Source organism: Halichoeres trimaculatus, unplaced genomic scaffold, assembly GCF_033239565.1.
Source record: "Halichoeres trimaculatus isolate MK-OKI-2021-1 unplaced genomic scaffold, fHalTri1.1 fHalTri1_scaffold_19, whole genome shotgun sequence".
NCBI classification, from domain to species: Eukaryota; Metazoa; Chordata; class Actinopteri; order Labriformes; family Labridae; genus Halichoeres; species Halichoeres trimaculatus.
Window position 1 is genome coordinate 2349313 of NW_027437197.1, and position 15542 is coordinate 2364854.

A 15542-nucleotide genomic window follows, 5' to 3' on the forward strand; every position below is an offset into this window, starting at 1 on the left:
CCTCCTGATATTTAAAGCGAGGACGCTCTGGAGTCCTCTGACCGGGCTCCATGAAGGCCATCAGAGGCGGAGCATGTGGCGCCCAGCTCTGCTGAGGGTCGCAGCTGTAAACCAGCCCGGCCTGCCGCCAGAAACCTGGCAACCAGCAACACCAGCTGGCAACCCAACAACTGCATCCAAACATATAACAACAACAACCCCACGCAGGAGTGTGTGTGTGCGTGTGTGTGTGTGTGTGTATTGTACCCAGCATGCTGTAGGCTACATGTGACTGCATGCCAAAGCTCTGTGTGTGTGTGTGTGTGTGTGTGTGGAGCTCTGAGAGACACACACACACAGCCGGAGAGGCAGGGAGAGGAGGGGGTGAAGGAAGGGTCAGACGAGAGGGAATAAGTAGAAAGTGTCTCTTTTTCTCTCCGTCCGTCTCCAGGGAGATTTCTACACTTCACTGTCTGATTTACTCCCTCCACTTGGCCCCTTTCAGGCCATGTCCACGCTAATGTGAATAAATTTGAAATAACATCTTCCTCTCGCTCCGTTTTGGCCGTTTATCCGCTCTAATCGGAGCTGAAATTGCTCTTCAGCGTGGAAGCATCCAAGAGAAAAAAGCTGCTCTGAGCTTGTTTCTGTGTGAGAGGAAAAAAGCTTTTCTTAAACACGGCACAAACCTGTGTGCAGCAGCGTTTAAAGCCAACTTTCTATTGTGACTGATTCTTTCTCTTTGTCTGTTCACACAAAACCTGTCACAGGACGAACACAGCAGCACTTCACAACGCGTTCATCGGGAAACTCATCAAACCTTCATCAGAGCCGAGGAGCCACGCTCAGATAACGACACGAGACGAAAGATTCACTCTGTGCATCTATAAATCATACATCATCATACAACAGGGACGCTAAATAAGAATGATAATGGACTTTAATAATAAATAAAACAGAGGAGGAATATCTGTCCAGATTAGCTCAAGATTTCTGACATTTGTTCCAATTTGGGAGTTGATTTTGCTTGTAATTTTTTCGTCTCTTTTTCGTAATCTTTGTATTTGGAGTGGATCATTACTTTGTATGGCTCATTTGTTGGCCATGGACACCAAACTGGTTTTGTCTTCAGTGATATTTTTACTATTTTTGCTCCTTTACATGTGAAATCAGCTGTTAGCAGCCTGTAGCATGTCAATGCTAACTGGTGCTAGGCCTGATGTTTCCCACAAGATGAGGAGGAGGAGGTTTGGACGACGTGCTGGTTCGACCTGTCCTTCCATCCATCGTTATTGGGAACGTAAGATCTATCTCCAATAAGATGGACGAGCTAGCTGTGCTAACCCAGCAACAGAGGGAATACCAGAAGGCTAAGGCTAGACATGGCTAACGGAGCTAACACCAGACACCAAGGCCACATGTGAAGAGCTTCGCCTGCTGTGAGCAGACAGGATCCAGGAGACAGAGACTGAACAGACTGCTGAAGAAGCTCAGTCCTGGACCCTGTGGAGGTGGAGGCTGGCTGACTGGACAATGATGGACAAGCTGTCAGCATCTATTTTCTTATGGAGCTTTTTGCACTTTCTATACACTTTCTTACTTTTGTTTTCTTGATTGCTGCTGTGATTCCTGAATTTCTCCTTGGAGATAAATAAAGTATTTTCTATTCTATTCCTTTCATGGTCAAAGGGGGCGGAGCCTATCTCAACTGTCTGGACAGATCACTAGCCTATCACAAGGCTTACATGTTGATTGGATTTAAAGTGACCACTCAACTCCATGAACATGTTTTTGGACTATGAGAGAAAAGGACCAATTCATGCATAAGGACAACATGCAAACCCCAAGGTCTTGTTCACACATTGGGTGTTTTCAAAGACAAATACCCCCTATATATATATATATATATATATATATATATATATATATATATATATATATATATATATATATATATATATATATATATATATATATATATATATATATATATATATATATATATATACATGTATTTTTTTTTTTATATAGCAATGACTGATGATATCAGTACGATATCAGATATCAGCCAACATGCTACTTCCAATACAGAAGCATAAGGTGTGGAAAATTATCGGTATTCCGATGAATCACTTCTAAAATATCAGCATATCGGATTCCTACACTATGCATCCCTGTTTTTAAAAATACTTATGTTCACCGCAAAAAACTGAAATCTTATCAAGTGTTTTTGTCTTATTTCCAGTTGGAAATGTTTCGTTAGACTCAATATGAGCCACATTTGTTTGACTGGTCTAGGAAAATGTTTCGCTTTAAGTTATTTAAAGATAAAATGAGGTCTGAATTGCTGTAACAAGTAAAAAAAAATCTGCCAATGGAACAAGAGAAAAGTTTATTGTAATGAGACATTATTCTAGTTTCAAGCAAATTTTTGAGCAAATTTTTCTTGTTCCATTGGCAGATTTTATTTCAATTGTTACAACAATTCAGACCTTATTTTGTCTTTAAATAACATAATACAAGACATTTTTCTAAACTGATGAGGTGAATGTGGTTCATATTAAGTATAATCAGACAAATTTTACTTAAAATAAGACAAAAACACTTAATAAAATTTCAGTTCTTTGGAGTTTACACTTAACCAGGCAAATTTGCCAATAAGTGCAGCTCGAAGCACGCCAAACCCACACCTGTCAGTGGTTTTCAGATGTGAAACACGTGCCAGCCAATCAGAATGACGTTTGGGAACCAAAAACTCTGTGTCAGGGTAAACATGAAACATAAAACCAAAGTTTTCAGAAAACAAAGTTTCTAGTGATGGGAAACAGCAGTTTAGTGTGGATGACAGGCCTTAACGTATAAAGACATACGCGGTTTCCCAGATAGGCTCCTGGAATCAAACCAGGATCCCTTTTGCTGTGAGGCACCTCGCCGCCTTTAAATACTCTCCAGGTTTTTGCAAATTTAGACCAAGAAACCAAAAAATCAGCTTCATCACAGCTCAATGAAGCTGATTCCTGAGATCTCAGGCGGCTAAATTCCCCCAGGTCTGTGTTCGGTACGTCTCTGCTCCGTCACAACACCAAATCTAATGGGTTTCACTTCTAGTTAAAGTTTCAGCTCAGTTTCAGAAACATCAGGATACCTGTGTGTGGATAACTTAGCGTTAGCTCCTTGCTAACCTCTAGCATCCAGAAAGAAGGCCCTTACATGTAACTTTTTGTCTTCATCAACTGAATTTATAAAAGTTTTTTTAAAGTATTAAAACCTTCAGTGTGAGCCGTGGTTAAAGTGATGAATTTTATTAAACATTTAAAAATGAAACAGGACAGGAAGTGAGACACTGAAAGACAAATATCTGGTTGATTTTCAGAATAAAACACACAAGATGCCAATTTGTACTTGACTTAACAAAAACAACAACAAACCCGCTTCATGAGGGGAACCAGCTCTGGAGTCAAGGGGTTGGAAAGATGCTCAACAACGGGATGAAAAAAGCTTTGATTTAGTTTTTAGAGTCAAACTACAAAGGTGCAGAGACGGACCAGACCTGGATCTGGTGAAAGTCCAGTATCCACAGAACAAACTGGAACACTGATGTGTTTTTGTTTCCTCTCAGGTCAGAAAGTCGTAAACCATGAACCAGACGCTCTCCTGCTCCACGTTTACAGATTTCTGAGCGGCTCCTTGTTCTCCTGAACAACATCTGCTCCTGTTGTCTGCGGCTCTAATGAACAGCAGCAGATCCAGACTCTTCCAGCCCTGATGTGATGTTCCCTTTGAGCTGGAGTTACTGTAATTACCAGTCTGAGACGTGTAGACAGGCCCGATGTAAACAGTCTAATCTGTCCCATCACTCCCCTCCACCCTCCACGTCATGGATGTGACAGGCGTGTTGACGTGATGGGAACATATCCGCCGACAGTTACTGATACCAGCCTCATATGGATCACATACACACACAGAAACACACACACCGACCCACACAGAGCGGGAACACCCTGAACTCCAACACACCACGCAGCTAATTACAGGAGATTTGATTTGAAGCTGCAGACCACAGATTGAACAAACAGGCAGGTCTGCTCGGCTCATATCTGCTGATAATACGGCAGCAGCTGCTCATAATACCTGAGCACAACAGCCGAGAAACAAACACACGTTCACACCAAAAAAACCCAACCAGGAGGAGCAGAGGGAGGTTTACAGAGAGGAGGTTTACAGAGAGGAGGTTTACAGAGAGAGGAGGAACAAAAGGACGGGAGCAGGAAAAAGATTCAAAACCATCAGGAGTTCATGGAAAAGAAGTTTGAAGATGACAAATAAAAAAGTAAAGAACAGTTTTTTATCAGGCACACGTTACCGCCTCTTTGGGCTTTTTATCGAAGTTTGTACTCAGATAACACTAAAGAACCACAGGGAAAGGTGAGTCTGAGCAGGTGGGTTTCAGGGCAGGGTTAAAAGAAGGAAAGGTTGGAGAATTTTTCACATTGAGGATCCCTGAGAAAAGGCCCAGTCAACCCAGGTTCAGCACTTGGTCTTGGGGACTGGTTGGTAGGGATGTAACGATGCACTCGTCTTGTGATTCAATACAATTTCCCGACATTGTCTCAACATTTTTGACAAAGTAAGCTCGCAGACAAAATACGGCTGAAAAAAATCCTTCTAATTTTTCTGCAACTGCAAAACACAAACCATGCAAAGAAAGCAAAATTTAAAACTAATACACACAGTTACACATAAATATATATGTGTTATGGAAGAGGATCAGAGCCACTGAAAAAAAAAAAAACGTTCAATTTTTTTTAATCACGACTTTTTTTTTTCAGAGAAACAAAACCTCAGAATTCTACTTTTCTTCAATTTTTTTTTCTGAAAAATTAGTAACAAAAAATCTGTCATTTTTTTTATATAATTATTTGTTTATTTATTTATTTATTTATTCATTCATCTATCTATTTAACTATATATTAATTTAACTATATTTATAGTTATTTATGTATCCATCTATCTCTTTATCTATTTTTAATTATTTTTTTAGTTTTATTTTAATTTAGTGGCCCTAATCATCTTCTGTAATATTTATATACATATAAAAACTACAGAATATATTTTCCCATATTTTTAACAAATTAAAGAGAATTCTAATTTTAATTCCCTGAGGCAGGGTAAACTCTGCAAAACAAAGTTTGTCCTTTTCTTAAAAGTGCAGGTGAAAACATTTTTTATTTTAAATGAATTTTTTAAAGGACTTTTTAAACAAATCTCACATCGAAATGACTAAATGAACATTAAAAATGAACAAAATCTCATCTATCTTAGATAGGGTATCACAATTTATTTTTTTATATCAGCTAATTTGAATCATTACATATTTGTATCAATTTTTTTTTTACTGTCTTTCGATGCATCGTTACGTCCCGACTGGTAATCACCTCTCAGCTGTGAGTGATGGATTTAATTTTGCCTTTGCCAATAGACGACACTTAGCATAGTTAGCATGGTTAGCGTGGACAGTGATCCAGATACACAGATGTAAATTTATAACACATGACGCCTGGATTAAAGATTGGTGCTGAACCCAGGGGATCTGGACGGTGTGAGGAGGAGCTTGGTCATGAAGGAGCGGGTTGTGGTGAGTTTTGGACTTTCTTTGTTGTGCTACAGAGAAAACTGTTGCACTAGTGGAGTGTGGACGTTAAGAAGGCGAGTGTGAGTGTTGGTGCAGCAGGTGAAAACAGTTTTGGACCGTGGAGTCCACTGACGGGGGCAGGGAAGGCGGTCACGCCCTCTTGTGGCCCATTTCTTTAAAAAAAGTGCGCTAAAGTGCCCGTTGGGTGGTGGTTGGAGGAAGGAGAGGGTGGGGACGAAGATGACGCCAAGGGTGAAGACTGTGTTGGACGGAGATACCAGTTTTATTGAGATATTTAAGTTTTGTGCAAAACTAGGTGTGATGGAAACAGCTGATCAACAACTCTTGGGAGCGTCGCAACTTTCACCATATTTAACGTCATTACCACGTTATTTAAACTAATTTTATGCTCTTTTTTAATATAAAATCTTGTATTTTTAAACTTTTCTCTGGGTTTGAATGTGTCAGGAATCTAAAGCTCTCGCAAACTTTGTGTTTAAATAACACCAACACTAAAAATTTATGAACTATCCCTTTAAGACGTTGATCCTGTGAAGAAAACAGTTTAAGTTTCAACACAACGTTCGTGTTTGGATCTGAACCAGCATCTCAGAGGACGTAACACCGCTGCGCTGTGTCTGCAGAGTAAAGACAGCCGCCAGCATCACGTCCCAGAGGAGGAACCCCTGTAGCCTGTGGACCGGTTAATCCAGGACACCGGACCTCCCAGAAACCGGACCGGGCTGGTGTCTGGCTCGGTGCTTCCTCAGCGCCGTGTTACCGAGCGGCTGAATAACACGGATCATGTGCTGGAAACACAAACCCAAACAGGAGGCTGATAAAGACTGTTCACTGCAAAGGTTGACTGTCCCCTAGGGTGCAACTTACACACTCACACACACACACACACACACTCTTCCTCACTCACACACACACTCATAAACACACACAGTCACCTCGCTTCTTGGACGGCTTTCTGGGAGAGTTTTGTCAGATTTGCTGTGTTCACACCTCCGATCAACACAAAATTTCTCTGACGAAAGCGACTCTGACTCCTGATGTCTGCCTCCTCCTCTTTCTCACCTCCTTTTCATCACTTTCTCCATCTCTCCTTTTTCTTTTTTCACTTCCTAACACACTTTCTCCTCTCCTATCCAACGGTTTCTCCTATCATTTCTTTTTTTGCTTTCTAGGTCGCCGTCTCCTTTTCACCTTCAGTTCCTCTGACCTCCTCAACTTTTCCACAAGACTAACGACAGGTTATATAACTCATAACCTCTCCTCCTCCTCCTCCTCCTCCTCTTCCTCGTCTCCTAATCGAACACAGAGCGGAAACTGTCGAACAAGCGGCGCTGTCGCTTCCCCGCGTCGTACACTTTTTGTTTGGTTACATGTTTCATGAAAGCGCCTCCTACCAAAATGTTTGAATATGGAAATCACCGCTTTGTGTGTCGTCTTGGGTGTAATGAGCTCCTCGTGTGCCACCGCCACATCTGGGACATTAATAAAGAATAGGGGGAGGAAACAAGGGGGGAGGAGGTGGGGGAGGAAACGAGGGAGGAGGAGGAGGTGAAAAATAGAGGACACATGAAACACAAAGCAACACAGCCGACAGCGATGCCACGCTTTGAAGCATCTCCCAGTGGGTGTCTGTGTGTCTCCTGGTGTGTTTCTGTGTGTGTGTGTAGGAGTGTGTGTGTGTGTTATTGCTCTACCTTTGCTTATCAACACACACACACACAAACACACACACAGAGCACCCTACAAATGCAGAATAAACAACAGTTTGTCACTGTCAGACGCCAAATTCACTGAGGCAACTGGCTGCATGCGAGTAAGAGTTTCCAGAAAAAGACTACACACACACACACACACACACCCACTCACACACACACACTTAATATCTCCAACCTGACAGATTTTGACCGCTCTGAACTTTCCTCTCATCACCCTGTGAGTTTAAAGTGAAGGTGTTTCTGTAAATCCTGACTGAAGTGGCCGCAGCGTCTCCTCTGAGTGAATCTCAGTGTCAGGCCGGAGACCAGCGACGCGTCAGATTCAGACCGAGATGAGCCGAAGCGCCGCTCAGAGCTCAGCGCTCGGCGCTGGCTGCAGAGCCACTAACTGGAGCTGATTGTCAGCCAGGATCAGTCAGACTGATGTGGCAGACGTGTCACAGACACCGCAGCTTCTCCTCTGAGAGTCTCCACAGGGTTCATGACCTGAACATGGCTGCACTTAAAGAGGGGGGACACAAAGTCACTACGCTGGATGTTCAGACTGAGCATGTGCAGATTTTCATAAGTTGTAGAAATCCCTGAATCTCTCTGTAAACTGATCTTCAGGAGATTTTCTTAAAGGGGACATATCATGCTTGTTTCTCCTTTTCACTCAGACTAGGATGCCTGTAAAGCATTTCTGCCCTCAGTACAAGTCATTTAGTTCCTTCATTTCCCCACAATAGCGTTCTCAATATCCTCATTTTAGGCCATTCTGAAGATCTCGTTGAAACGCTCCGTTTGGAGAATGACCTCCAGTAACCTCGCAACGTCACAGCCCTTTGTGCTCTGATTGGTCAGTTCTATCAGAGGATGGAGCAGACCGAGCGAGTTTGCTGTTTGCCAAAACTTCACCGTAAGGCATTGATAGCACTAATAAAATGGCAGAGTGTAGGATACGTCCTTTTGTATTGGACCCCGAGTCAGACCCGGACGGTTCTGCAGCTCAGGAGGAAGAAAATCCACCTGGACACAGATCATCTCAGGACGCTTCAGTGTGGTGAGTCAAAGCGGTACTGTAACATGTAGAGTTTATACGTGGAAATATAGGCAGAGTTCACCAATAAACTATTTCTATAACAGGGCTCCATCCTGCTCCTTCACTTTTCTCTGTCTGTTTTATCCATCATGCTGAAAGTGTCGTCTAAAGATCGCCTCTACCGTCAGTTCCTCACTATGTTATTACCGCAGCATTATTGTGGTCCAGGTTCACAGTGCATGTCAGAACAAGCATGCAAATATCACAGTCTCACAAGTATTACCACGTCTGCTAAAACTACAGTGTTTTATCTGCTAATTCACCATGTAAAGCCGAGCTGCTCAGCAGAGCAGAGTTCCTGCACCCAGCACTCAGTCAGTCGACTCTTGGTGGGTGTATCTCTCGGTGGCGGTTGTGTGACTAACTGACATCACAGAGGAGGAGCTGCTTTATCAGATTACTCCAATAAAAAGAAAGGATCCTCGTGTCGTCACGAAGGTCGAAATCTCACGGCCAAATGTCAATGACCTATTTTCAGAGGCATCAAATCTCGTTCTAGGATATCAGAAAAAATACAATATCTCATTTTTTTTTAATTCAGGGGGCGTAAGGTCTTTTTTTCAACTTTATTATATTAAATGTAAGTATCAAATGTAAGTATTAAATCAGGCATCAGCATATGTCCTCTTTAAACGCCAAGATCTACTCATTACTCCACCCCTGACAGGTCTCCAAAGGGCTAGCCAATCAAATTGAAGGGGGTTGTAGAGTGGGGAGCCATAAAGAAACAGCAGCTTTCAGATAGAAGGGTTTTTCCAAAACATCAGACAGAAACTAAAATAAAATCCTTGTTTGAGCTGAAAGTCATGTAAAGATATATACAGGGGCCCCAAAAGGACAAAATTAAGACCAAAAAAAGCACAATACCCCCTCTTTAAGCTAATCAATTAGTTGGGCCATGTTTTAACAGGCTGCAAGCCGCTTTCTTTACATTTAAGGGTCGCAACTTTTATCTTATTAGTACTTTAAATCATGAAGAAGCATATTTTAGAAGCTGTTAATTATTCATTCATTTTCAAACACTTATCATCCTCAAGGTCGCTAGCTGTGAGGCCGTGGCGCTAACCGTGCAGCTCTGGAAGCCACAACTAGTCGAGTTTGATCGTATGAAATCCAAATTCATCCCAACTTCATCTGACACTGCTGGATAACTGAGATTTTGATTCTCAGTTTATTTCCTGTCAGACTGTCATACATTCTGATTTACAGCTGGTTGAGTTGCCCCTGCTGGTCATGAGGTGAACTGCAGGTTTAAGACATGTCCATTTCTAGTGTAGAGTCAATCCTCCAGTTTAAAGTCACCACTCATGACTGAGAGACTTTTACTTGGTTACGACCAACACTTCTCCTCAAACTGCTCGTTTAATCTCACAGATATGAGGCATTTCTCATTTAGCGTGTTAGCGTTTGTCCCCGTTAAGGCGGAGCCAGGATCTAACGTACACTAAAGCACCAGAGCATCAACCTGCTCAGCGTTCCAAAACCAATCTCCTGCAGCAATCTCCTGTCAGTGCCCTCCGCTGCAACCTTTAAATGTGATGCATCAGACCTGTGTGTGTGTGTCAGTGTGTGTGGCTGTGTGTGTGCAGGGTCCTTCCCAGCATGTACAGTATCCAATTAAGGCCCAGAACCCAATTTACATTCTGCCGCAGCCCGGGCCAGGTGGCTGAGGGGGAGCGGCGCGCGGGGGAGAGAGGAGAGATAAAGTTCTCCTCTCTAATTAAAACTGAAACATGGCTTCGGTGAGGAGGTGCAGGCCATTTTTCCTCTGAGGCTTTATCTGGGTCAGCACGGCTGGAAAGTGACATTCAGCAACACAACCAGTCGGAGTGTGACGGATATTTGATCTTCATTTTCAACCAGAGTCAGAGTCAGAGTCCTGCCAAGCGCGAAGCAGCTAAAAACTCAAGTTTGTACAAAATCACAGCGTCACACCGTCGCTGAGTCTGTCGTTGAGTTTCTAACCTCCTGACAGACGCTCGGTCAGCGGCGCTTGATGCTGGAGACGCTGGTTGTGATGCTCGGCCAGGAGCGAACTCAGCTCCAAGAGGACGACAGAACTGAGAGCTCCTGGTTTGAAATAGTTTGTTTGTTTGTTTGTAAAAAATTGGATGTTTCTGTAGTTTCTTTACTTCCTATAGCAAAATCAAGATCCAAAATAAGGGCCTGTGTCCACTGATGGTGCTTTCGACCTCTGCTCATGTCGAAGTCTGCTCTGTTAGTCTTAAATTTCCCTTTATTTTTCTGAAATGAGGAGCTGCAGCTCTACACCTTCAAAAAAGTATCACCCAGAGGATAAACTATGCAGTCACAGTGCAGGAAAACGCCACTTGTGGACACAGGCCCTTAGTCGAGCTGCATCTGGTGCTTTCCCAGTCTAACAAACTTCCAGCTGACCTGATCCTGACCCTCAGCAGCTTTTATCTGATACCGTCTTGGTGTAAACAGGTTTAATCATAATTTAATGTGCGTACAGGAGACTGCCTGTGGTTTTGTAAACGATAAAGATGTCTGCCGCTGATTTGGGAAGATCTGGATCATTTATTTCTCCAGGATTATCATAACCAGATGGTTCCTCAGGTCACATCTGTGGTTTACTCTGTTTTTTCGAAGCGATCATTTTATTTTAGATTTATTTGGGATCTTTACACTTTTACTGAGAGGAAGGACAAAAAGAGGGCACAGGAAACACCATAGACCGTATAAAGAATGGACAGCGTAGCTCTAACTTTTACGATTGTTCGGTTTTGGAGCCAAAATACCGCGGTCACAGGCACCGCCTCAGAAATCTGAGTGGAGCCAGGCAACAAAACACATTTTTCTTTTTTAATTTGGTGAGTCTTATCTCTTCTTAGCGCTCCTTTTTGATATATTTTACTATTCCTGAAAAAACTTTACAAGAATGTCAGCTGTCAATCATCATCAAACAAGATGTAAAACCACATTTTTAACCTCTAATAACTAATGAAAAAGAAACTTTTCCCCCCAAAAAAAGGACTTGAACACAACACAGCCCAATAATATCTTTATATTTGCACACTAAAGGGACAAGAGAAAGATTTCTACCAGGTGTATTTTTTTTTTTAAGTTTAACCAAAGCTTATTGAGCAATACTGCAGCCAGCCACCAGGGGGAGCAGTTTTGTGGCGCCTTTATTTCAAGCAGAGCGAGGTGACGTCCATTTTTTTTACAGTCTATAGCCGTGTTTCCACCAGTTTCAGCACGACACAGTTTACCCCGCTAATAAATCCAACGAAGAAGAAAAACACGACACAGTAAACAAAGAGCAACGATGAAGACATGCAGCATTTCGTCCTCTCTGTGTTTGGCATGTGGCTCTTTGATACAAAGAACAATCAAGCTTTGTTTCAGAGAAGTCTGTGTGTCCCCAGGAGAAATGCAGCCGCTGTCGGACAGGAAGTGACAATTCTTTTGACCAATCAACGGTCTGCAGTGTTGTAGCTCCACCTTCAGAGAGCGGATCGGTTCAGTCTGGCACCCATACGAAAGGGTCCCAAAAAGTGGGACGGCTCGTCTCGGTTATTTGGGGATCTGTCCCGTGATAAGTCAGTGGAAACGCCACAAAATGTGCCGTGGAAAACGCGGCTTATGACATTTCTATCGGGTTGAAGTTGAACCTTTACCTTTCAGAAGAAGACAGACTAAGTGTCTAGAGTTCATTTATCAGGAAATGTTCCAGCTACACTCAGTAAAACTGAGCTAAACATTGTGCACTCGGAGCTCGTGGCGCCGCTCTCAGTGATGCTGAAGAGCGGGGCGGTATCAGCGGTGGCTCATTTACATATGAAGGCCACGCCCACTAAATCAGAGCGTTCTGAACAGAGGGGCTATGAGAGCCTGGAAACAATGCTGCTGTGCTTGATTTATTGGCTTTTTGGACCAAAACATGTTACAACCATTTCATGAAGACATCAATGATCCTGATTAAACTGCAGGAAAGGAGCAGGATATGGGACCTTTAACCGCAGAGAGAAACCAGCACCTCACTGAGACCATTTGGCATCAGCTTTCATATTATAAGCCTACTAGCATAATTGTCTAAATCATATTTTCAAAGTTTCCAGAAAAGAAAAAAAAATGGTTAAATTATTTTTTTTAATTACAATTTTTTTGAATTATTTTTTATATTTTCTACATTATTGTTTTTATCAATTTATTAATTTTATTTTAATTTCTTTGACTCTGGAAATTATGCTCTGAGCCTGACGGAATCATTATTCAAATAAATATAAATATGATTTAGCCAATTGTGCTATCAGGCTAACGCTATGAAACTACTCTAGTGTTTTCAGGCTGCTGTAATAATGTAAAAAATGAACAGTAGGAGCTTTAATTTCTCTGATTTAAGATCAAGTTTTGCCTTTTTCTCTGGTTACTAAGAATTTTTTCTGCGTACAAACTTTGTAGATGTCTAAAAAGACTCATGTGATGTGATGGTTTTATCTCCCTGCTCTCAGACTCCCAGGCGCAGACTGTCGGGTCACTTCCTGCTTTGCTTTCCTGGTATTATAATTTATACACCAGCTCCAAACTGTTAAATAAATCAGGTAACTCTGACTGGAGCTCCCGTCAGCACCACGGACAGCAACATTCCCAGAATCCACCCAGCGTTTTCCTTTACTTTAACTTCCCGTACATGGATTGATGAAACCGTATGAAGCTTAGTTTCACCATGAATCATGACAGAGTGAGGATGAAGTGTTCACAGGAAGCTTTGAAAGTTCCTCTTCATGTATCAACACGCGACACGGCCTCCCGTACAGAGACCCGCTGTGACTGAGTGTTGTCGGCTTCCTGTGTCATCCCTGTTTTAACATAATGAACAAATATCTGTCAGGATCCGAGCGGCTCTGCTCCGTGTGATCACACACTCTGCGCTCTGTGTGTGTGTGTGTTTAAGCGGCTGTGTACTCTGTTTAAAAAGCTGCTGTGTTGTATTATTTATCAGCCTGGGGAGAGGTGCTGTTCTCGTCTCATCTCTCACTCCTCATGTGCTCTGATTGTCTCTGCTAATTCCTGCTTGTTCAGGCAGGTGAGATGCAAATGCAGCCGCTGCTCATTTGCATGCTCGGTGAATAAAAATGGAAGTGAGAGGAAGTCATTCATTATATGCTGTGTTACTGCAGGATGCAAATACACTTCGTACCTACTTTCTTTTAGTGTATGTCACCGTTAGGATTCACTGCAGCTCAATTTCCTCGGGATCACCTGTTGTTACATTCTGCACATTTTTCGGCAGGTGAGTTTTATTCAGCGTTGCTGAGATTTCTGTGCCAATTGAAACAAAACTAGTTTGACAAAAACACAAAACGCTACAGACACAGAGCTCAGTTACAGCTTGATAAGACCTTGCAAGGTGGTGAACTGTCAGCTGTCATTAAAGAGGGGGTATGTGCCTTTTTTAAGTCTTCATTTTTGTCCCTCTGGTGCCCCTGTAGTAGCTTAACATCCTTATTTCTCTCTCTGGTGTTTTAGTTAACACAAATTCAGCCTCTGTCTGAAACACTTTGTTTGGCTTCTGTCTCTTTAAGGCTCCCCCATTCCACAAACCCCCTTTGCTCTGATTGGCTGGCCCTCTGGAAGCCTGTCAGGAGGCGGAGCTATCAGCAGACCTTAGTGTTTGAGGTCCTGTCCCTCCAAGGTGTCATGAAGCAGTTAAAGAGATCCTTCAACAAGTCACGTTAAGGTCTCATTAAGACCTCGTTAAGATCTTGTGCTTTTTTCTTTTTTTTTCTTCTTTTTTTTTTCTTTTTTTTCTAGAATGGACCAGGGATTTCTCCAAATTATGGATATGAGGCTATTTAACAACCTGACACATCCATGGACCATATTAAAAAATGGACATGACAGTGTGCTTTAAGTGATGACAAACTTACTTAGAGCTCCCCCTGCTGGCTGGCTTCAGTAAAAGTCAACAGCCCTGTTTCCACCGAGCGGTTCAGTTCAGTTAGTCTCAGTACAGCCCACATTTTGTGGCGTTTCCTTTGACTAAAACCAGGGTAGGTCACCAAATTACCAACCCACACCGTTGCAGTTTTTGGTTCCCGTCTGTTGAGGTGCCAGATACACCGATCTGACCCCAGTAGGTGGAGCTGTGCTTTGTAACAAGGAGCCACATGCCAATCACAAAAAAGACGAATCACTGGATGTTCTCCTTCATTGCTCTTTGTTCACTGTGTCGTATTTTTCTTCTTTGTTAAGCTGCGTTTCCACCAAACAGACTGGTTCGGTTTGTCTCATAAGGCGCGCACTTTGTGGCGTTTCCACTGACTTATCCTGGGACAGATCCCCAAAAACCAAGACGAGTCGTCCCACTATTTGGGACCCTTTCGTATGGGTGCCAGACTGAACTGATCCGCTCTCAGAAGGTGGAGCTACAACACCGCAGACTGTTTATTGGTCAAAAGAATCATTACTAAACTGTACCAGTACCAAACTGTGCTGATCTGTACCGTACCACTTGGTGGAACCAAGGCTTTATCCAACTTTTCTGGTCTTAATACCAATACCTGAGCTTTGGGTATCGACCAATCCTGATCCTGATCCGATACCAGTGTTAAATAACAACCAGCAGTTTGGCTAAAAAGAGCTTCAGAATTTACAGAAATGACTACTTTTTGTAAAATTTTAAATCATACTTTAGCTTTAGTGTCAAGATTAGACCTGATCCAGCTTTGAGGGGCAGGATCGGCGCCATTACCTGATACCAGGATCAGATCAGGGCATCTGTAGTTTCAAGACACACGAATCCCTACGTGGACCCAGAGGGTACGTGGGTTAGAGCTGAAACGATTCCTCGAATGATTCGAGGTACTCGATTACAAAAAATACTCGAGTAATTTTCTCCGCCTCGAGGAATCGTTTAATTTGAAAAAAGATCCAGACCCCTCAAGCTACCTCTTATACAAAATAGCAACTAGCAACAAATCTAGCTTCTTTTCTGGAGTTTGGAGACTAACGGGTCATTCTACCAAACGGGTGATATTTGGGTCCGCAACATTTGATGAGATGTACAAGGCACAAAAAATGTGTCAAAGTGTGTTTACAGATTTTGGAGCGACCAAAGCAAGTGCTCTTATTGACATGCTGAATC